Raw genomic sequence first — 24,939 nt, forward strand, 5'->3', positions numbered from 1 at the left:
GGTACAGTCAGCTGCAGTACTTCAACACGGGATAACACAGTAACTTCTGGATAGGTTTATAACCCCACAACACAGGGTGAGAATGATACAATAGAGGAGGGATACACTCATTATATCATATTAGATTGTTTTAAACAACTCCGTCTGATTTACACATATATATTAAATGTTAAAATTATAAATAATTTTAGTACCGTGTGTCATCCAACACTCAAAATAAAAAACAAACATATATTTAATTATAATTAATTATATATTTCATTTTAAACCTGCTATATTATTGATTATAATCAATCAATTAGCTGCAATAAAACTCCTTTGAGTAGAGTGTGTGTTGTGAATATCTTAGTCATAGGTCATAGGTCAAACCCCATCCAACTTCCTACCTAAGTCTAGTTCACCCCTTCTCTCTGAAGTGTGCACTCATTCACTTCAAGAATTCAATCCCAATGATTTTAAATCATCCTTGAATGGGAGTGAACAGTGTACACTTGGGGAGAATTGGAACGAGGCAGTAGTATTTCGTTCCACACTATAATATATTACTTGACTAGACTCTCTTGATTAGCTGCCTGCGAGGCCAGGGAGAGAGTGCTCTACATCAAACCCAGTCTGAGACCTCATTGCATGAGACAGGTAGACTGTGGCAGGAAGTCTTGTAGGTATGTGACCACAGCCTTGGAGAGGTAGGTCATGGTACCGTAGCTGCCACTAGGGGCGCTGTCATAGAAGAAGTGGCATATCCCCGTGGCTGGATCCTTCTCCAGGAAGTACTCGTTGGCTCCATGGGTCCTCTGGAACATAGAGGACATGGCTGATAGGTAGATACAGATCACGTTGTCTATAGTTAGAGGATAGGTCTTACTACAAACTGAGAGGTGGGGATCGGATCCCACTTCTGACACCATGTTATGTTATGATAGACATATGGACGAGTCAGGAAGAGACACGTGACTCTAGTTAACATGATAATATGGCAACGATACAGGACAGACATCACTGAACTGGCCCATTACACATTAACCCTTTATAGGACACTACTTTCTAGTGACCATTACACATTAACCCTTTATAGGACACTAACTTTCTTTCTAGTGACCATTACACATTAACCCTTTATAGGACACTACTTTCTAGTGACCATGACACATTAACCATTTACTTTCTAGTGACCATTACACATTAACCATTTACAGGACATTACTTTCTAGTGACCATTACACATTAACCCTTTACAGGACACTACTTTCTAGTGACCATTACACATTAACCCTTTATAGGACACTACTTTCTAGTGACCATTACACATTAACCATTTACTTTCTAGTGACCATTACACATTAACCCTTTACAGGACACTACTTTCACATTAACCATTTACTTTCTAGTGACCATTACACATTAACCCTTTACAGGACACTACTTTCTAGTGACCATTACACATTAACCATTTACTTTCTAGTGACCATTACACATTAACCCTTTACAGGACATTACTTTCTAGTGACCATTACACATTAACCATTTACTTTCTAGTGACCATTACACATTAACCTTTTACAGGACATTACTTTCTAGTGACCATTACACATTAACCCTTTACAGGACATTACTTACTTGTGACCATTACACATTAACCATTTACTTTCTAGTGACCATTACACATTAACCATTTACTTTCTAGTGACCATTACACATTAACCTTTTACAGGACATTACTTTCTAGTGACCATTACACATTAACCCTTTACAGGACATTACTTTCTAGTGACCATTACACATTAACCCTTTACAGGACACTACTTTCTAGTGACCATTACACATTAACACTTTATAGGACATAACTTTCTAGTGACCATCTCTGTGGCCTTGTGGGAATAGTTTCCAACCTGAGATTGGAAGCGTGGGGGTTCGATCCCCGGTCGTGTCAAACCAAACACTTTAAAATAGGACCCGATGCGTCTCTGCCTGCAGATGTTCCAGAGGGTGTAGTTTATCGTACATCACGCTACAGAAACAGGAAATAGGCTCCTCCCCTATGGGCCGTTCTGGCTCAGACTTACCTGGTCCTGTAAGAAGAGGTCATTGGCCATGTGTACGATGCGGTCGATCAGGATGATTCCTCCGATGTTGTCCACATCCATGTCAGCCACCAGCGTCAGCACCATCACAGCCTCCACCAGCAGCTGTCGGTACTCTGGCTGGGGGACGTGGTTCAGAACAGACTCCACGTGCACCGCAAACTTGATCTCACCTTCTGTCATCTGGCAGGCAGGGACACGACGTCAAGAGTCAGAACGCTTTCCCAGACACAGATGGAATCTCCATCAAGGGATCTGTCTGTGCCAATCACAGTGTCTGAAAGGAAATCTTATTTCCTACTATTATAGGAAGCTACATTTGTTCTAAATGTGAAACACTGAGAGATGTTCCTTGATGTCGTGCTGCTGTTTGGGGGTCTAGGGGGGTTACTGCACATTATTAATGGAGTTGTAAAAAGGGCTATATAAATACCATTTGATCAATCTATTGATTTGACTACATACCTCTCTGGTAGTAGAGCACATATCCATCTATAGACAGACTGACACTACATACCTCTCTGGTAGTGGAGGAAGACAGCACGTATCCATCTATAGACAGACTGACACTACATACCTCTCTGGTAGTGGAGCAGGTATCCATCTATAGAAAGACTGACACTACATACCTCTCTGGTAGTGGAGGAAGACAGCACGTATCCATCTATAGACAGACTGACACTACATACCTCTCTGGTAGTAGAGGAAGGCAGCACGTATCCATCTATAGACAGACTGACACTACATACCTCTCTGGTAGTAGAGCACGTATCCATCTATAGACAGACTGACACTACATACCTCTCTGGTAGTGGAGCACGTATCCATCTATAGACAGACTGACACTACATACCTCTCTGGTAGTAGAGCACGTATCCATCTATTGACAGACTGACACTACATACCTCTCTGGTAGTGGAGCACGTATCCATCTATAGACAGACTGACACTACATACCTCTCTGGTAGTGGAGGAAGACAGCACGTATCCATCTATAGACAGACTGACACTACATACCTCTCTGGTAGTAGAGGAAGGCAGCACGTATCCATCTATTGACAGACTGACACTACATACCTCTCTGGTAGTAGAGGAAGACAGCACGTATCCATCTATTGACAGACTGACACTACATACCTCTCTGGTAGTGGAGCACGTATCCATCTATAGACAGACTGACACTACATACCTCTCTGGTAGTAGAGGAAGGCAGCACGTATCCATCTATTGACAGACTGACACTACATACCTCTCTGCTAGTGGAGCACGTATCCATCTATAGACAGACTGACACTACATACCTCTCTGGTAGTAGAGGAAGGCAGCACGTATCCATCTATTGACAGACTGACACTACATACCTCTCTGGTAGTGGAGCACGTATCCATCTATAGACAGACTGACACTACATACCTCTCTGGTAGTAGAGGAAGGCAGCACGTATCCATCTATTGACAGACTGACACTACATACCTCTCTGGTAGTAGAGGAAGGCAGCACGTATCCATCTATTGACAGGCCGTGACACTTCTGCAGGATCTTCCACACCTTCTGGTAGAAGCCCATTGGGACCCTGTTGATGGCCCCATCCAGCCGTCTCCTCCTCAGCCACTGGCCCTGCCGCTCCTCCCACTGCAGGTGGCTGTCTGACCCCCCGGGGCCTACAGGGGACAGGATACCACTGGGGGTGGAGGGGCTGCTGCACCGCTACAGGGGGAGATACGTGTTCATTAACGTACACAGTACTCATGCTGCGGTACATACACACACACACACACACACACACACACACACACACACACACACACACACACACACACACACACACCAGGTGAAAGCTATGAGCCCTTGTTGATGTACCTTGTTAAATCCACTTCAAATCAGTACAGATGAACGGGAGGAGACAGGTCAAATAAGGATTTTTAAGCCTTGAGATACGGGTTGTGTATTTGTGCCATTCAGAGGGTGAATGGGCAAGACAACAGATTTAAGTGCCTTTGAACGGGGTATGGGAGTAGGTGCCAGGCACACCGGTTTGTGTAAAGAACTGCAACGCTGCTGTGTGTTTCACGCTCAACAGTTTCCTGTGTGTATCAAGAATGGTCCACCACCCAAAGGGTAGGAGTCAACATGGGCCGGCATGCTACAGGCCAGTACATGTTACCATGACGACACCAGCATGCTACAAGCCAGTACATGTTACCATGACGACACCAGCATGCTACAGGCCGGTACATGTTACCATGATGACACCAGCATGCTACATGCCAGTACATGTTACCATGACGACACCGGCATGCTACAAGCCAGTACATGTTACCATGACGGCACCAGCATGCTACAGGCCAGTACATGTTACCATGACGACACCGGCATGCTACAGGCCAGTACATGTTACCATGACGGCACCGGCATGCTACAGGCCAGTACATGTTACCATGACGACACCAGCATGCTACAGGCCAGTACATGTTACCATGACGACACCGGCATGCTACAGGCCAGTACATGTTACCATGACGACACCAGCATGCTACAGGCCAGTACATGTTACCATGACGGCACCAGCATGCTACAGGCCAGTACATGTTACCATGACGACACCGGCATGCTACAGGCCAGTACATGTTACCATGACGACACCAGCATGCTACAAGCCAGTACATGTTACCATGACGGCACCGGCATGCTACAGGCCAGTACATGTTACCATGACGGCACCAGCATGCTACAGGCCAGTACATGTTACCATGACGGCACCAGCATGCTACAGGCCAGTACATGTTACCATGACGACACCAGCATGCTACAGGCCAGTACATGTTACCATGACGACACCAGCATGCTACAGGCCAGTACATGTTACCATGACGGCACCAGCATGCTACAGGCCAGTACATGTTACCATGACGGCACCAGCATGCTACAGGCCAGTACATGTTACCATGACGACACCAGCATGCTACAGGCCAGTACATGTTACCATGACGGCACCGGCATGCTACAGGCCAGTACATGTTACCATGACGGCACCAGCATGCTACAGGCCAGTACATGTTACCATGACACCAGCATGCTACAGGCCAGTACATGTTACCATGACGACACCAGCATGCTACAGGCCAGTACATGTTACCATGACGGCACCGGCATGCTACAGGCCAGTACATGTTACCATGACGACACCGGCATGCTACAGGCCAGTACATGTTACCATGACGACACCAGCATGCTACAGGCCAGTACATGTTACCATGACGACACCGGCATGCTACAGGCCAGTACATGTTACCATGACGACACCAGCATGCTACAGGCCAGTACATGTTACCATGACGGCACCAGCATGCTACAGGCCAGTACATGTTACCATGACGACACCAGCATGCTACAGGCCAGTACATGTTACCATGACGACACCAGCATGCTACAGGCCAGTACATGTTACCATGACGACACCGGCATGCTACAGGCCAGTACATGTTACCATGACGACACCAGCATGCTACAGGCCAGTACATGTTACCATGACGACACCAGCATGCTACAGGCCAGTACATGTTAGTACAGTAAGCATAAGGCAATGTAACGAAGAAAGACAACCGTTCAGAGTGAACCTCGTCTGCGTGGTTTAGTGAACACGGGACAATGAGGGAGACGTGGTTCATGGTTTTACCGTGGAACGGGGAGAGGTGACGTTGCTGCTGATGGAATAGCCACTGTTACTCATCTGGAAAGGATCAACACGGAGAAGACGTCATGTTGTCGTCGAGGGAGAGACACAGAAGGAGGGGATGACGGCGTGAAGGAAAGTCAAACTCACACCTTGTAAATACAGTTTAGATTATGATCAAACATCAGACACAGTTAAAGATGTGGGCTAGAAAACAGGCAAACATGATCAGCAGCTCAGCATGAGGTAAGGCACTACTGACTGTATTCTAGTACAGCTGGTATGAATGGGCTTTCAGCTGGCGGCTTCATGTCATGTTATGATAGTTGGTTTCATTATGGTCTGGCTGTGGAGATTACAGCTGATGAGGCAATATGACTATTATGGTCTGGCTGTGGAGATTACAGCTGATGAGGCAATATGACTATTAACTACCAAACTCAACCCACGCTGATCGGACGAGACGAGTCATCCAACTGCAATCAGAACCATACAACATTACAGCATTATTACTACTATAGACAAAGAGCATTCTGTCGTCATGTCGTCTAACTAGAATCAAACATACAGAAAGAGTATTAGGCCTATAGTAACCTGTAGATTACATTATAGAGGATTATGTCTATACTAACCTGTAGATTATATTATAGAGGATTATGTCTTTACTAACCTGTAGATTATATTATAGAGGATTATGTCTTTACTAACCTGTAGATTATATTATAGAGGATTATGTCTTTACTAACCTGTAGATTATATTATAGAGGATTATGTCTTTACTAACCTGTAGATTATATTATAGAGGATTATGTCTTTACTAACCTGTAGATTATATTATAGAGGATTAGGTCTATTCTAACCTTTAGATTATATTACAGAGGATTATGTCTATACTAACCTGTAGATTATATTATAGAGGATTAGGTCTATTCTAACCTTTAGATTATATTACAGAGGATTATGTCTATACTAACCTGTAGATTATATTATAGAGGATTAGGTCTATACTAACCTGTAGATTATATTATAGATGATTAGGTCTATACTAACCTGTAGATTATATTATAGAGCATTAGGTCCATACTAACCTGTAGATTATATTATAGAGGATTAGGTCTATACTAACCTGTAGATTATATTATAGAGGATTAGGTCCATACTAACCTGTAGATTATATTATAGAGCATTAGGTCCATACTAACCTGTAGATTATATTATAGAGCATTAGGTCCATACTAACCTGTAGATTATATTATAGAGCATTAGGTCTATACTAACCTGTAGATTATATTATAGAGCATTAGGTCCATACTAACCTGTAGATTATATTATAGAGCATTAGGTCCATACTAACCTGTAGATTATATTATAGAGCATTAGGTCCATACTAACCTGTAGATTATATTATAGGTCAAAGGAAATCAGGGGTCTCCAACATGAGAGCTACTTTTAAATTATGAAACATTTCACAAGATACACGTACATTTTTTCCTAGCTTTCAAATAGGCAGTCTTTGTATGTTCCCAAATTCTGTTTTCTTGGGGGAATGTCATTCTGTCTACTCAGAAGACAGTTATTATAATCCCTAACTGGCTACAAAAGCCCACACCACACAGACACAAAAGCCCACACCACGCAGACACAAAAGCCCACACCACGCAGACACAAAAACCCACACCACGCAGACACAAAAGCCCACACCACACAGACACAAAAGCCCACACCACGCAGACACAAAAGCCCACACCACGCAGACACAAAAGCCCACACCACGCAGACACAAAAGCCCACACCACACAGACACAAAAGCCCACACCACACAGACACCAAAAGCCCACACCACGCAGACACAAAAGCCCACACCACGCAGACACAAAAGCCCACACCACGCAGACACAAAAGCCCACACCACGCAGACACAAAAGCCCACACCACGAAGACACAAAAGCCCACACCACGCAGACACAAAAGCCCACACCACGCAGACACAAAAGCCCAAAACTGATTTCAGCCAGTTGTGGCTCATCAGGAGTGGATGAATGTCAACGTGGATTTGATTGGATAGTAGCCGGGAGCTTGACTTGTCTAATACTAGTGAGATTTGTTTATGACAGTTTGCGGTAGAACACGTGAAAAATAAATGCTTTTTCAGAATAGTTTGGCGAGCTACTCATAGGTAGACTGGGAGTTACTGGTAGCTGGTGATGGACCTGTTGGAGACCCCTGATGTAGATACTCTTCATGACATGCAATAGTCAGCTGACGTGACCATACCTGTTTGATCTCACGCTTCAGCTTGCGGATGCCGGTGCGCTCCGTCTTAGTGGCCCCAGTGTGACCCAGCTCATGGATGGAGACAGCCGGGCTGGTGGCCGAGGACTGCATAGGACGCACTGACACAGGAGAAAGGGAGACAGACACAACAATTCATTTGATTCAATAGAATAGTACTACACCTGCAAAGATACCAGTAGACCTGCAAATATACCAGTACACCTGCAAAGATACCAGTACACCTGGAAAGATTTGAGAAGAATCGGGAAATGTATTAATACTGTAGAAACTACTAATGCTGGCTATGTAGGGGTCGGGGCTAAGGGTCTATGTAGTGGTCGGGGCTAGGGGTCTATGTAGGGGTCTATGTAGGGGTCGGTGCTAAGGGTCTATGTAGGGTCGGGGCTAGGGGGCTATGTAGGGTCTATGTAGGGTCTATGTAGGGGTCGGGGCTAGGGGGCTATGTAGGGGTCTATGTAGGGGTCTATGTAGGGGTCGGGGCTAGGGGGCTATGTAGGGGTCTATGTAGGGGTCCATTTAGGGGTCGGGGCTAGGGGGCTATGTAGGGGTCTATGTAGGGGTCCATTTAGGGGTCGGGGCTAGGGGGCTATGTAGGGGTCTATGTAGGTGTCGGGGCAAGGGGTATATGTAGAGGTCTATGTAGGGGTCGGGGCTAGGGGTCGGGGTTAGGGGTCGGGGCTAGGGGTCTGGGTTAGGGGTCTATGTAGGGGTTGGGGCTAGGGGTCTATGTAGGGGGCTATGTAGGGGTCTATGTAGTGGGCTATGTAGGGGTCTATGTAGGGGTCTATGTAGGGGGCTATGTAGGGGTCTATGTAGGGGTCTATGTAGGTGTCGGGGCAAGGGGTCTATGTAGGGGTCTATGTAGTTGTCGGGGCTAGGGGTCTATGTAGGGGTCTATGTAGGGGTCTATGTAGTGGTCCTGGCTAGGGGTCTATGTAGGTGTCTATGTAGTTGTCGGGGCTAGGGGTCTATGTAGGTGTCTATGTAGTTGTCGGGGCTAGGGGTCTATGTAGGTGTCTATGTAGTTGTCGGGGCTAGGGGTCTATGTAGGGGTCTATGTAGGGGTCTATGTAGGGGTCTATGTAGTGGTCCTGGCTAGGGGTCTATGTAGGGGTCTATGTAGGGGTCTATGTAGGTGTCGGAGCTAGGGGTCTATGTAGGTGTCGGAGCTAGGGGTCTATGTAGGTGTCGGAGCTAGGGGTCTATGTAGGTGTCGGAGCTAGGGGTCTATGTAGGTGTCGGAGCTAGGGGTCTATGTAGTGGTCCTGGCTAGGGGTCTATGTAGGTGTCGGAGCTAGGGGTCTATGTAGTGGTCCTGGCTAGGGGTCTATGTAGTGGTCCTGGCTAGGGGTCTATGTAGGTGTCGGAGCTAGGGGTCTATGTAGTGGTCCTGGCTAGGGGTCTATGTAGGTGTCGGAGCTAGGGGTCTATGTAGTGGTCCTGGCTAGGGGTCTATGTAGGTGTCGGAGCTAGGGGTCTATGTAGTGGTCTATGTAGGGGTCTATGTAGGGGTCTATGTAGTGGTCCTGGCTAGGGGTCTATGTAGGTGTCGGAGCTAGGGGTCTATGTAGTGGTCTATGTAGGGGTCTATGTAGGGGTCCTGGCTAGGGGTCTATGTAGTGGTCCTGGCTAGGGGTCTATGTAGGTGTCGGAGCTAGGGGTCTATGTAGTGGTCCTGGCTAGGGGTCTATGTAGTGGTCCTGGCTAGGGGTCTATGTAGGTGTCGGAGCTAGGGGTCTATGTAGTGGTCCTGGCTAGGGGTCTATGTAGGTGTCGGAGCTAGGGGTCTATGTAGTGGTCCTGGCTAGGGGTCTATGTAGGTGTCGGAGCTAGGGGTCTATGTAGTGGTCTATGTAGGGGTCTATGTAGGGGTCTATGTAGTGGTCCTGGCTAGGGGTCTATGTAGGTGTCGGAGCTAGGGGTCTATGTAGTGGTCTATGTAGGGGTCTATGTAGGGGTCCTGGCTAGGGGTCTATGTAGTGGTCCTGGCTAGGGGTCTATGTAGGTGTCGGAGCTAGGGGTCTATGTAGTGGTCCTGGCTAGGGGTCTATGTAGGTGTCGGAGCTAGGGGTCGATGTGGGATTGGGAAAGACTCACTGCTCCTCTCCACCCCAAACTCCTTCCCACTGAGGATGTGGTGCAGCAGGTTCTTCATGTCTGATGGACTCAAGTTCATCAGGCTCTCAGAGGCCTCCTCCCCTGCAGAGGACGGAAAGAGAGACACCTGTAACGCTGAGTAGAGAGACTCTGTAAAAACTCCCCAGGCACTTCCACTCCAAAGGCCATTCAGCTCAACATCCAGATACAGTAGTGTCACTACTAACCAGGTCTACCTGAAAGAACTACCAGAGCCCTATTCAGATGGTGAGTCTACTGAGGTCTTTAGAACACAGCTGATTATTCTACCATTCTAAGAATGGTACTGAACCCTTCCTAAGCAGTGTAGACTGAACCCTACCTGAGCAGTGTAGACTGAACCCTACCTGAGCAGTGTAGACTGAACCCTACCTGAGCAGTGTAGACTGAACCCTACCTGAGCAGTGTAGACTGAACCCTACCTGAGCAGTGTAGACTGAACCCTACCTGAGCAGTGTAGACTGAACCCTACCTGAGCAGTGTAGACTGAACCCTACCTGAGCAGTGTAGACTGAACCCTACCTGAGCAGTGTAGACTGAACCCTTCCTAAGCAGTGTAGACTGAACCCTACCCGAGCAGTGTAGACTGAACCCTACCCGAGCAGTATAGACTGAACCCTACCCGAGCAGTATAGACTGAACCCTACCCGAGCAGTGTAGACTGAACCCTACCCGAGCAGTGTAGACTGAACCCTACCTGAGCAGTGTAGACTGAACCCTACCTGAGCAGTGTAGACTGAACCCTACCTGAGCAGTATAGACTGAACCCTACCTGAGCAGTATAGACTGAACCCTACCCGAGCAGTGTAGACTGAACCCTACCTGAGCAGTGTAGACTGCGGGCCAGCTCTGTAGCCATCACCTGCATGATGAGTCCGATTCGGAGACGCAGCATGTCCCCAAACAGAGCCGGCTGGGAGCGGACGTACATGGCCAGGTACACCATGATCTCCTGCATTATCACAATACAGCAGTCGTTACTTTCCCTTCATCGCAGAGACTTGTTACAAAACTGACCAAAGTTTGCTTTAACATGTCGAGCTAGACTCGCGTCGGGCAGAGAGTTTGGACGGAAATGGCATCTGTAAGCATCTTATATAATCCCAGTTATAATGTGATGTACCTGAGTGAGCACAGCGTGCTGATGTCCTGCCCACTGGCCTCATAGATCAGAGAGTTGAGTTCTTCTGGAGGAAGAGGCGCCGAGATGACTTTCTCCCTGGGCTCCGGTGGTAACCCCACTGTCAGCTGCTTGTGGTGGGAGATGAGATCTGTACAGGCCTCAGCCAGCACCTCCACTCTCTTCCTCAGGATACCAGAGATGTATCTGATCAGACCCCACTCCTTGTTGGCCCCAGCCTGGGCATACAGCTCCTCCAGGAGACACCTCACACTGACCCCTCCCTGACCCCCACGTCCACCAGCCAATCAGCACCTTTCAGGTTAGAGGGAATTACATTTCATTCAGTTCAATTCAATCAGAGGAGTCAATTCAGTGTAATTTAAACCTAAACATGTAGAGAATTCAATTCAATTTGATTCAATTCAAAGATTCAATTCAACCCGACACCAACTAATCCAGGGGTGGGAAAAATATGTCCCATTTGATCCGACCGCAGGAGGTTGGAGTAAAACCAAAAAATGTGGAAAAATATTATTTTGTGTAAAAAAATGTAAAAAACTCCAGGCCACATTGAACACCTACAACTAAATAGAGAGTGTGTAGAAATGATAGTGGACGTTTACAGTTTGCCCCTGATCTAAACCAGTACCTTTCATCACACAGAGGATATATAGTATGTCTGCCTGGTCCTGCAGTGTGGGACACTCCTTCAACTGTCTCACCAGAGACCCAAAGTCTGTGTTACCCTGGGAGTCTCGCGGCAGGTGGAGGTCTGCAATACTGGGAGCCTGAGAGCAAAGATACACAGACACACACGAATACACACATGTGCGCATGCACACACACACACACACACACACACACACACACACACACACACACACACACACACACACACACACACACACACACACACACACACACACACACACACACACACACACACACACACACACACACACACACACACATTAGAGGATCCAAACACACAGAGCACCAGAGAGACAGTACTGGAGTCTGTTGTTGATGTGGTGTGTGGTGGTGGTGTGGATGGAGTGGTGTGATGTGGTGGGTTGTTGGCGTAGATGAACTGACCTTGGGCTGTTGTTGATGTGGTGTGTGGTGGTTTGTTGTCGTAGATGAACTGACCTTGGGCTGTTGTTGATGTGGCGTGTGGTGGGTTGTTGGGGTAGATGAACTGACCTTGGGCTGTTGTTGATGTGGTGTGGTGGTGGTGTGGATGGAGTGGTGTGATGTGGTGGGTTGTTGTCGTAGATGAACTGACCTTGGGCTGTTGTTGATGTGGTGTGTGGTGGGTTGTTGTCGTAGATGAACTGACCTTGGGCTGTTGTTGATGTGGCGTGTGGTGGTGGTGTGGATGGAGTGGTGTGTGCTGGGACACGTGCAGCAGGTTGAGGGATTTACGGTGCTTGTTCATGATGGGAGTCATGGGAAGATACATGGAGGCCTCTGGAAGAAACAACACTCACCATACAGTATTTGTATTTATTATGGATCCCCATTACTTCCTGCCAAGACAGCAGCTACTCTTTCTGGGGTTTATTATGGATCCCCATTACCTCCTGCCAAGGCAGCAGCTACTCTTTCTGGGGTTTATTATGGATCCCCATTACTTCCTGCCAAGGCAGCAGCTACTCTTTCTGGGGTTTATTATGGATCCCCATTACTTCCTGCCAAGGCAGCAGCTACTCTTTCTGGGGTTTATTATGGATCCCCATTACTTCCTGCCAAGGCAGCAGCTACTCTTTCTGGGGTTTATTATGGATCCCCATTACTTCCTGCCAAGGCAGCAGCTACTCTTTCTTGGGTTTATTATGGATCCCCATTACTTCCTGCCAAGGCAGCAGCTACTCTTTCTTGGGTTTATTATGGATCCCCATTACTTCCTGCCAAGGCAGCAGCTACTCTTTCTGGGGTTTATTATGGATCCCCATTACTTCCTGCCAAGGCAGCAGCTACTCTTTCTGGGGTTTATTATGGATCCCCATTACTTCCTGCCAAGGCAGCAGCTACTCTTTCTGGGGTTTATTATGGATCCCCATTACTTCCTGCCAAGGCAGCAGCTACTCTTTCTTGGGGTTTATTATGGATCCCCATTACTTCCTGCCAAGGCAGCAGCTACTCTTTCTGGGGTTTATTATGGATCCCCATTACTTCCTGCCAAGGCAGCAGCTACTCTTTCTGGGGTTTATTATGGATCCCCATTACTTCCTGCCAAGGCAGCAGCTACTCTTTCTGGGGTTTATTATGGATCCCCATTACTTCCTGCCAAGGCAGCAGCTACTCTTTCTGGGGTTTATTATGGATCCCCATTACTTCCTGCCAAGGCAGCAGCTACTCTTTCTGGGGTTTATTATGGATCCCCATTACTTCCTGCCAAGGCAGCAGCTACTCTTTCTGGGGTTTATTATGGATCCCCATTACTTCCTGCCAAGGCAGCAGCTACTCTTTCTGGGGTTTATTATGGATCCCCATTACTTCCTGCCAAGGCAGCAGCTACTCTTTCTGGGGTTTATTATGGATCCCCATTACTTCCTGCCAAGGCAGCAGCTACTCCTTCTGGGGTTTATTATGGATCCCCATTACTTCCTGCCAAGGCAGCAGCTACTCTTTCTGGGGTTTATTATGGATCCCCAGTACTTCCTGCCAAGGCAGCAGCTACTCTTTCTGGGGTTTATTATGGATCCCCATTACTTCCTGCCAAGGCAGCAGCTACTCTTTCTGGGGTTTATTATGGATCCCCATTACTTCCTGCCAAGGCAGCAGCTACTCTTTCTGGGGTTTATTATGGATCCCCATTACTTCCTGCCAAGGCAGCAGCTACTCTTTCTGGGGTTTATTATGGATCCCCATTACTTCCTGCCAAGGCAGCAGCTACTCTTTCTGGGGTTTATTATGAAACCAACAGATCCCCATTACTTCCTGCCAAGGCAGCAGCTACTCTTTCTGGGGTTTATTATGGATCCCCATTACTTCCTGCCAAGGCAGCAGCTACTCTTTCTGGGGTTTATTATGGATCCCCATTACTTCCTGCCAAGGCAGCAGCTACTCTTTCTGGGGTTTATTATGGATCCCCATTACTTCCTGCCAAGGCAGCAGCTACTGTTTCTGGGGTTTATTATGGATCCCCATTACTTCCTGCCAAGGCAGCAGCTACTCTTTCTGGGGTTTATTATGGATCCCCATTACTTCCTGCCAAGGCAGCAGCTACTCTTTCTGGGGTTTATTATGGATCCCCATTACTTCCTGCCAAGGCAGCAGCTACTCTTTCTGGGGTCCAGCTAAAACATGACAATACAAACAGATTTCACAACAGATTTCACAACATATTAAGTGTGTGCCCTCAGGCCCTCCTCTACTCCCACATATCTACTGAGTACCATACAGTAGAAACCTACAGAGTCCCAACCATACAGTAGAAACCTACAGAGTCCCAACCATACAGTAGAAACCTACAGAGTCCCAACCATACAGTAGAAACCTACAGAGTCCCAACCATACAGTAGAAACCTACAGAGTCCCAACCATACAGTAGAAACCACAGAGTCCCAACCATACAGTAGAAACCTACAGAGTCCCAACCATACAGTAGAAACCTACAGAGTCCCAACCATACAGTAGAAACCTACAGAGTCCCAACCATACAGTAGAAACCTACAGAGTCCCAACCATACAGTAGAAACCTACAGAGTCCCAACCATACAGTAGAAACCTACAGAGTCCCAACCATACAGTAGAAACCTACAGAGTCCCAACCATACAGTAGAAACCTACAGAGTCCCAACCATACAGTAGAAACCTACAGAGTCCCAACCATACAGTAGAAACCTACAGAGTCCCAACCATACAGTAGAAACCTACAGAGTCCCAACCATACAGTAGAAACCTACAGAGTCCCAACCATACAGTAGAAACCTACAGAGTCCCAACCATACAGTAGAAACCTACAGAGTCCCAACCATACAGTAGAAACCTACAGAGTCCCACCCATACAGTAGAAACCTACAGAGTCCCAACCATACAGTAGAAACCTACAGAGTCCCAACCATACAGTAGAAACCTACAGAGTCCCAACCATACAGTAGAAACCTACAGAGTCCCAACCATACAGTAGAAACCTACAGAGTCCCAACCATACAGTAGAAACCTACAGAGTCCCACCCATACAGTAGAAACCTACAGAGTCCCAACCATACAGTAGAAACCTACAGAGTCCCACAGTAGAAACCAACAGAGTCCCAACCATACAGTAGAAACCTACAGAGTCCCACCCATACAGTAGAAACCTACAGAGTCCCAACCATACAGTAGAAACCTACAGAGTCCCAACCATACAGTAGAAACCAACAGAGTCCCAACCATACAGTAGAAACCTACAGAGTCCCAACCATACAGTAGAAACCTACAGAGTCCCAACCATACAGTAGAAACCTACAGAGTCCCAACCATACAGTAGAAACCTACAGAGTCCCAACCATACAGTAGAAACCTACAGAGTCCCAACCATACAGTAGAAACCTACAGAGTCCCAACCATACAGTAGAAACCTACAGAGTCCCAACCATACAGTAGAAACCTACAGAGTCCCAACCATACAGTAGAAACCTACAGAGTCCCAACCATACAGTAGAAACCTACAGAGTCCCAACCATACAGTAGAAACCTACAGAGTCCCAACCATACAGTAGAAACCTACAGAGTCCCAACCATACAGTAGAAACCTACAGAGTCCCAACCATACAGTAGAAACCTACAGAGTCCCAACCATACAGTAGAAACCTACAGAGTCCCAACCATCCCACAGTAGAAACCTACAGAGTCCCAACCATACAGTAGAAACCTACAGAGTCCCAACCATACAGTAGAAACCTACAGAGTCCCAACCATACAGTAGAAACCTACAGAGTCCCAACCATACAGTAGAAACCTACAGAGTCCCAACCATACAGTAGAAACCTACAGAGTCCCAACCATACAGTAGAAACCTACAGAGTCCCAACCATACAGTAGAAACCAACAGAGTCCCAACCATACAGTAGAAACCTACAGAGTCCCAACCATACAGTAGAAACCTACAGAGTCCCAACCATACAGTAGAAACCTACAGAGTCCCAACCATACAGTAGAAACCTACAGAGTCCCAACCATACAGTAGAAACCTACAGAGTCCCAACCATACAGTAGAAACCTACAGAGTCCCAACCATACAGTAGAAACCTACAGAGTCCCAACCATACAGTAGAAACCTACAGAGTCCCAACCATACAGTAGAAACCTACAGAGTCCCAACCATACAGTAGAAACCTACAGAGTCCCAACCATACAGTAGAAACCTACAGAGTCCCAACCATACAGTAGAAACCAACAGAGTCCCAACCATACAGTAGAAACCTACAGAGTCCCAACCATACAGTAGAAACCTACAGAGTCCCAACCATACAGTAGAAACCTACAGAGTCCCAACCATACAGTAGAAACCTACAGAGTCCCAACCATACAGTAGAAACCTACAGAGTCCCAACCATACAGTAGAAACCTACAGAGTCCCAACCATACAGTAGAAACCTACAGAGTCCCAACCATACAGTAGAAACCTACAGAGTCCCAACCAGAGAAACCTCAGAGTCCCAACCATACAGTAGAAACCTACAGAGTCCCAACCATACAGTAGAAACCAACAGAGTCCCAACCATACAGTAGAAACCTACAGAGTCCCAACCATACAGTAGAAACCTACAGAGTCCCAACCATACAGTAGAAACCTACAGAGTCCCAACCATACAGTAGAAACCTACAGAGTCCCAACCATACAGTAGAAACCACAGAGTCCCAACCATACAGTAGAAACCAACAGAGTCCCAACCATACAGTAGAAACCTACAGTCCCAACCATACAGTAGAAACCAACAGAGTCCCAACCATACAGTAGAAACCTACAGAGTCCCAACCATACAGTAGAAACCTACAGAGTCCCAACCATACAGTAGAAACCTACAGAGTCCCAACCATACAGTAGAAACCTACAGAGTCCCAACCATACAGTAGAAACCTACAGAGTCCCAACCATACAGTAGAAACCTACAGAGTCACAACCATACAGTAGAAACCTACAGAGTCCCACCCATACAGTAGAAACCTACAGAGTCCCAACCATACAGTAGAAACCTACAGAGTCCCAACCATACAGTAGAAACCTACAGAGTCCCAACCATACAGTAGAAACCAACAGAGTCCCAACCATACAGTAGAAACCTACAGAGTCCCAACCATACAGTAGAAACCTACAGAGTCCCAACCATACAGTAGAAACCAACAGAGTCCCAACCATACAGTAGAAACCAACAGAGTCCCAACCATACAGTAGAAACCTACAGAGTCCCAACCATACAGTAGAAACCTACAGAGTCCCAACCATACAGTAGAAACCAACAGAGTCCCATACAGTAGAAACCTACAGCATCCCAACCATACAGTAGAAACCTACAGAGTCCCAACCATACAGTAGAAACCTACAGAGTCCCAACCATACAGTAGAAACCTACAGAGTGTAGAAACCTACAGAGTCCCACCATACATTAGAAACCTACAGAGTCCCAACCATACAGTAGAAACCTACAGAGTCCCACCCATACAGTAGTAACCTACAGAGTCCCACCCATACAGTAGTAACCTACAGAGTCCCATACATAACCCTAAACCTAACACTTGGTGAATAAACAAACAGTAAATGTGATGATAACTTACTGGGCATGTTGAGGCCTTGGACCTGGGCCATGAAGGAGAGGATGTCTCTGGTGGTGTGTTCAGCACTAAACACGTGGTGCTGCCCCTCTGGATGGGAGGGAGATGACACTTGGTGGCTGTGCTCTGCATCAGCTGGCTGAGGTAATGGTCAAACATGTCCTTGGAGCTGCCTGGAGGGGGGCGGGAGTTAAATGTAGACTCAGCAATATGATATTACATACCGCAAACACAAACATGCAAACACAAATACACACCAATGACCTATACAGACATAAACACAAATACAAATACAAACACACACCAATAACCTATACAGACATAAACACACACAGCACACCAATGACCTATACAGACATAAACACACACAGCACACCACGGCTGACGTACCTGAGGGGACATAACTTTCTTCTTCGTCTTCCTCATCTTCTTCATTGTCCAGCAGGTCGTCATCGGTGTCTCCGTCGAGGAAGCTGAGCTCTGTGTGGAACGAGGTAGTCTGGAAGCTGGAGATGTTTGCCATCTGAACCCTGCAAAAAAACACACAAGATGGAATGGAACCAAATCGGACATCACTGAAACTGTCACAACCAGGTGATGTAGTGACATAAATAGTGGAGCCTAGTATTTCCTTCTGTAAATATCCAGAGATCTCTCTTAAGATGAGTGACCTTAGAAATGGAAGAGAGTCAGTCTGACCTTGCCCCTCCAAAATATCCATCGTGCAGCTTCCTCAGAGTGGACAGAATACACGGGTCGATGCTCTCACCATCATCCACTGGAAACAACAAGGGAAACATGATCAATCAATAAACCTTGTTTGTCCCATACAGAATGTAGTTTCCCAGCAAGAGTCAGTTGCCTGGACACAGATTCATCCTTGAAATCCCATTTTATTTATTTATTTAAATTTTTTAATTTTAATTTTTATGGCAAGTCAGTTAAGAACAAATTCTTATTTTCAATGACGGCCTAGGAACAGTGGCTTAACTGCCTGTTCAGGGGCAGAACGACAGATTGGTACCTTGTCAGCTCGGGATTTGAACTTGCAACCTTCCAGTTACTAGCCCAACGCTCTAACCACTAGGCTACCCTGCCGCCCCATTTAAATAAATGTTTAGTCCAGAAGTAACACAAACAACACAGAATGATTACCCAGCATGCTGTGTGTGATGGGGGAATGCATTCTGGTGAGGGGTATTTACCCAGCATTCTGTGTGTGATGGGGAAGGTGTAGTTATTTATCCAGCATGCTGTGCATGCCTGGGAAGGGTATTTACCCAGCATGCTGTGTGTGACGGGGAAGGGGAGGGCATTTACCCAGCATGCTGTGTGTGATGGGGAAGGTCAGGGTAGGGCGATCCGGTCATCCTCCAGGAGGAGGAGAGATAGGACAGCTCCGTCCTTAGCATCTCCACTATCATCTGGTTGTCCAGAGCCAGGTAGAAGTGATGCTGGTCCAGGAACTAAAGGAGAGGAAAGACAGTGAGATGGTTGTCCAGAGCCAGATAGAAGTGATGCTGGTCCAGGAACTAAAGGAGAGGAAAGACAGTGAGGTGGTTGTCCAGAGCCAGATAGAAGTGATGCTGGTCCAGGAACTAAAGGAGAGGAAAGACAGTGAGATGGTTGTCCAGAGCCAGATAGAAGTGATGCTGGTCCAGGAACTAAAGGAGAGGAAAGACAGTGAGATGGTTGTCCAGAGCCAGATAGAAGTGATGCTGGTCCAGAAACTAAAGGAGAGAGATGGCCAACACTACTGCTCCAGCCCAAACACACCTGAATCAGGCCTATACAAACACACCTGATTCAGTCCTACACAAACACACCTGATTCAGCCCTACACAAACACACCTGATTCAGTCCTATACAAACACACCTGATTCAGTCCTATACACCTGATTCAGTCCTACACAAACACACCTGATTCAGTCCTACACAAACACACCTGATTCAGTCCTATACAAACACACCTGATTCAGTCCTATACAAACACACCTGATTCAGTCCTACACAAACACACCTGATTCAGCCCTACACAAACACACCTGATTCAGCCCTACACAAAAACACCTGATTCAGCCCTACACAAACACTCCTGATTCAGCCCTATACAAACACACCTGATTCAGGCCTATACACCTGATTCAGCCCTACACAAACACACCTGATTCAGCTAATCAAACACTTGATGAGCAGATAATTAGTAGAATCAGGGGCCGTATTCAAATATATATACACTGAGGTCACCCGACCTCAACCCAATAGAGATGGATTGGGATGAGTTGGACCGCATAATGAAGGTAAAGCAGCCAACAAGTGCTCAGCATATGTGGGAACTCCTTCAAGACTGTTGGAAAAGCATTCCAGGTGAAGCTGGTTGAGAGAATGCCAAGACTGTTCAAAGCTGTCATTAAGGCAAAGGGCAGCTACTTTTAAGAATTTCAAATATAAAATAAATTTAGATTTGTTTAACACTTTTTTGGTTACTACATGATTCCATATGTTATAGTTTTGATGTCTTCACTATTCTACAATGTAGAAAATAGTACAAGTAAAGACAACTCCTTGAATGAGTCGGTGTGTCCATACTTTTGATTGTTGTGATTACCAGCTGAGATCAACTTTCATGACTTGATTTTACTCCTGGCTCAGAGTTTGTCTGGGCAGTATCTTAACATCATCCTAAAACCTACTGTGAGCTGGGAGTAAAAAAAGAAAAAAAGGTCTTAAAACAGGTTTTAACCAGATTCCTGCTTTGTGGACACAGCCCTAGAGGTGCTAGATTAGGACTTAACAAACAAGAGCATTTAGGGAGATAGGACTTCTACTGTCTTAAGGTAATAATGTCACCTGAGGGGTGAATGTGTAGGTACGGTTCCGGATCTCGTAGAATTTCGAAGTTCCCAGAACTCCAATGTGCCTGTATGGCCTCCCGCTCAGATTCAACTTCTTGCAGTTTCCTGTGAAACAAATCATTAGCTATGTAGTTCTTACGAAGGCTCTACGAAGGCTCTACGAATCCTTTCTAAGTAGTTGTAACTGTACCCAGTTTGACATAGACGTGGCTGAGGATGCGAGCAGGCATGACCCTGATGGGCTGGACCTCAGCGATGGTCTGGACCTCTATTTCATCGTTCTTCAGCAGCTCCTGGATCTCCTTCGACTCCGCTAACACACACACTGCCAATGTGTACACACACACACACACACACACACACACACACACACACACACACACACACACACACACACACACACACACACACACACACTTAAGGTATGTACACAGAAACAAATGGTTTGTACACATGCATACATGAAGGCACACACACACACACACACACACACACACACACACACACACACACACACACACACACACACACACACACACACACACACACACACACACACACACACACACACACACACACACACACACACACACACACACACACACACACACACTCAAAAGGGAAAGGAAACTCTCTCAGATAGGCAGCCCTGACCACGGAGCAAACGATCTTAAACAAAACGAGTGAATTAAATAACAAGTCTAGAACTGTATATTACTTCTCCAGTTAAAGGATGTCAAATGTCTTCCAGCCTGCATGAGAGGACATTAGACATGCTGCAAACCTTGTACAACTACGTCCGGCTTGAAATTGGTGGAGAATCGCCTGTTGAGAGGGTCGATCTCTCCAGTGGCGAGGAATCCCTTGGAGGAACAGACGGAGAGAGAGAGAGAGAACTAAAGCACCAACCAACACCTCACTGTGGTGAGACAGAGACTGAATCACTATTATAAGACGACAGAAGGTTTGTACCTCGGCCAGCAGAGAACCAACGATGTAGAGGGACTGTCCCCACATGTGAGGTAACTGACCCATAGCCACTCTGTCCACGGAGTGAGGGTTCCCGTACTCTTCCTCCATCTGGGGGGGAAACACCACACAGTTACGGTCTTCCTCACTTAGTTGAAGGGGACGTTGTTACTTATCAGGATTCAGAAAGGGAGCAAGTGTAACCTGTTACCTCTCCGCATGCCCATATCGGCACAAGGAGTAAAGCCGACGTGCCCTAAAGAAAGACCGATTTCCAATTTACACACGGACGATAAAGTTATATTCAAAAGGGTCATGGTGATACCTTTTCAGGTGGGACAGCGTAGAGCTCAGGCATCAGGCGGATCCCGGGCTTCCCTCTGATCAGGACTTCTCCCAGCGCATCTCTGTACTCCTGCACCTGGAGACAGGAAGCAGGAAAGGACATGTTCATCATACAGTCACATGACCTGGGGTGGTCTGGCGGTCTGACATATAGCTCGGTGACGTCGCCCGCTCTCAGACCTACAGGTAGCTGTTTTCCTTGCTCTGAAACGGACACAGCTTTTGTGGAGTGACCGGTAACGATGCTTCGTGGGTGACAGGTGTGGATGTACTCAGAGGGTCTCAGGGTGGAACTTAGGTCGGGACGAGGAGGGGGACGGAACCAACACGGCCACACACACCTGTACTAGGTCTCCGTTGAAGATGCCGTCCAGAATGAGGTAGGTCCAGAACACTGGCCATTCACATTCTATATTCTCAAACAGTTTGAGTTCAGCCGGGTCGTAGTGGAGACGGGACGGGTCCTGAGAGAGACATACAGACAGACACGGAAATATTACACCCAATGTCTCATCTAAAAGAACACGGCTAATCCTTAAACGAGAGTTCAAGGAAAACCCCACTAAAAGACTATCTTTTGGTATTTCTTTCCCATTAGTTCACTGTTAATACAGTCCCAAAATGTTTTGTTTGTCAGCAGTCAAGTTTTCAAGATATTGGACTTTTTAAGAAGTAGATGCAATAGATGCAAAACGCATCATCTTTATGTGATGCAAAACGCATCATGATGATGTCATGACGATGTGACAAGTGACACTTTGTGGACGAATGACAAAAATACCAACAGATTTTACGTGTATTTTTCCTTTAAGTTCTACTGTTTAATCTGTAACCACGTTTACATCATGACAGCTGTGATGGAAACAGGACGTGTTGCTGTCATTTTATAAATGCCAACAGGTCATTTCTTTGTTCAACATGGCGGCACCTTTTTGTGTGAGTAAAATGTACTCTGCAGGAAATGGAGGTGGAAACGCCTTTATGTACGTATATTGACATAATAACCATCATATGGAAGTAAACTTGGTGTCAGGATGACATGTTGTGTGGTCCTCCCACCACGACTGGAAAGCATGCAGTTTATTAGGCTACAGATGAAATAAGTTATGATGAACTTCACAGGGTGGTGAAAGTGGTGATGAGCTTGATGCTCCTTTCCAATAAATATCCAGGGTCTGATTCTGGTGACATGATGGTCGATGCTTGGCTGCCGTTTTGACAAATAACAATATTTTCACTCTTAATCAATAATAATGTCATCATGTAGACGAGCCGACACACACTGTATCTGCCTGCTGTTGGCTACAGCGCAGATTCAAGACCATTGGATGAAAATCGAGTTTATTTCACACTGTGAGGAGAAAAACATAGAAATCTGTACAGTACCTCTCTTGGGCATCTGTATCCATCTCTGATGAAACGGCAGCAGCCATAGCGTCCCTGGGGAAGGGAACGGAGTCATTTAGATACCTCATTCTAGAGCACCATTAAGCCTAGCCAATGGAGGTTTCTCATTGACATCCTTTCACCGTCCCGGACGAGGCTTAATCTGAGTCTGGGAATCAACTAGCCCATATAGTGTGTCTGTGGTCCAGTCTAGACAGGCTCCTATCTACCTGTAGCCTGGACATGATCTCACTGTATCTGTGGTCCAGTCTAGACAGGATCCTATCTACCTGTAGCCTGGACATGATCTCACTGTATCTGTGGTCCAGTCTAGACAGGATCCTATCTACCTGTAGCCTGGACATGATCTCACTGTATCTGTGGTCCAGTCTAGACAGGCTCCTATCTACCTGTAGCCTGGACATGATCTCACTGTATCTGTGGTCCAGACTAGACAGGATCCTATCTACCTGTAGCCTGGACATGATCTCACTGTATCTGTGGTCCAGTCTAGACAGGATCCTATCTACCTGTAGCCTGGACATGATCTCACTGTATCTGTGGTCCAGTCTAGACAGGCTCCTATCTACCTGTAGCCTGGACATGATCTCACTCACTGTATCTGTGGTCCAGTCTAGACAGGATCCTATCTACCTGTAGCCTGGACATGATCTCACTGTATCTGTGGTCCAGTCTAGACAGGATCCTATCTACCTGTAGCCTGGACATGATCTCACTGTATCTGTGGTCCAGTCTAGACAGGCTCCTATCTACCTGTAGCCTGGATATGATCTCACTGTATCTGTGGTCCAGACTAGACAGGATCCTGCTACCTGTAGCCTGGATATGATCTCACTGTATCTGTGGTCCAGACTAGACAGGATCCTATCTACCTGTAGCCTGGACATGATCTCACTGTATCTGTGGTCCAGACTAGACAGGATCCTATCTACCTGTAGCCTGGATATGATCTCACTGTATCTGGATCCAGTCTGGACAGGATCCTATCTACCTGTATCTTGGATATGATCTCACTGTATCTGTGGTCCAGTCTAGACAGGATCCTATCTACCTGTAGCCTGGACATGATCTCACTGTATCTGTGGTCCAGCTTAGACAGGATCCTATCTACCTGTAGCCTGGACATGATCTCACTGTATCTGTGGTCCAGTCTAGACAGGATCCTATCTACCTGTAGCCTGGACATGATCTCACTGTATCTGTGGTCCAGTCTAGACAGGATCCTATCTACCTGTAGCCTGGATATGATCTCAGTCTTAGATGGTGACCAGGTCTGCATCCTCCACAGCAGGC

At 46.5% G+C, this 24,939-nt stretch overlaps 1 pseudogene; it reads right to left on the reverse strand.

Annotated features, from left to right (window-relative positions):
* Positions 1-489: 489 nt before the first annotated feature.
* LOC124020590 overlaps positions 490-24,939 on the reverse strand; it is a 34,673-nt pseudogene continuing 10,223 nt past the window's right edge.

Source organism: Oncorhynchus gorbuscha, unplaced genomic scaffold, assembly GCF_021184085.1.
Source record: "Oncorhynchus gorbuscha isolate QuinsamMale2020 ecotype Even-year unplaced genomic scaffold, OgorEven_v1.0 Un_scaffold_861, whole genome shotgun sequence".
NCBI lineage: Eukaryota > Metazoa > Chordata > Actinopteri > Salmoniformes > Salmonidae > Oncorhynchus > Oncorhynchus gorbuscha.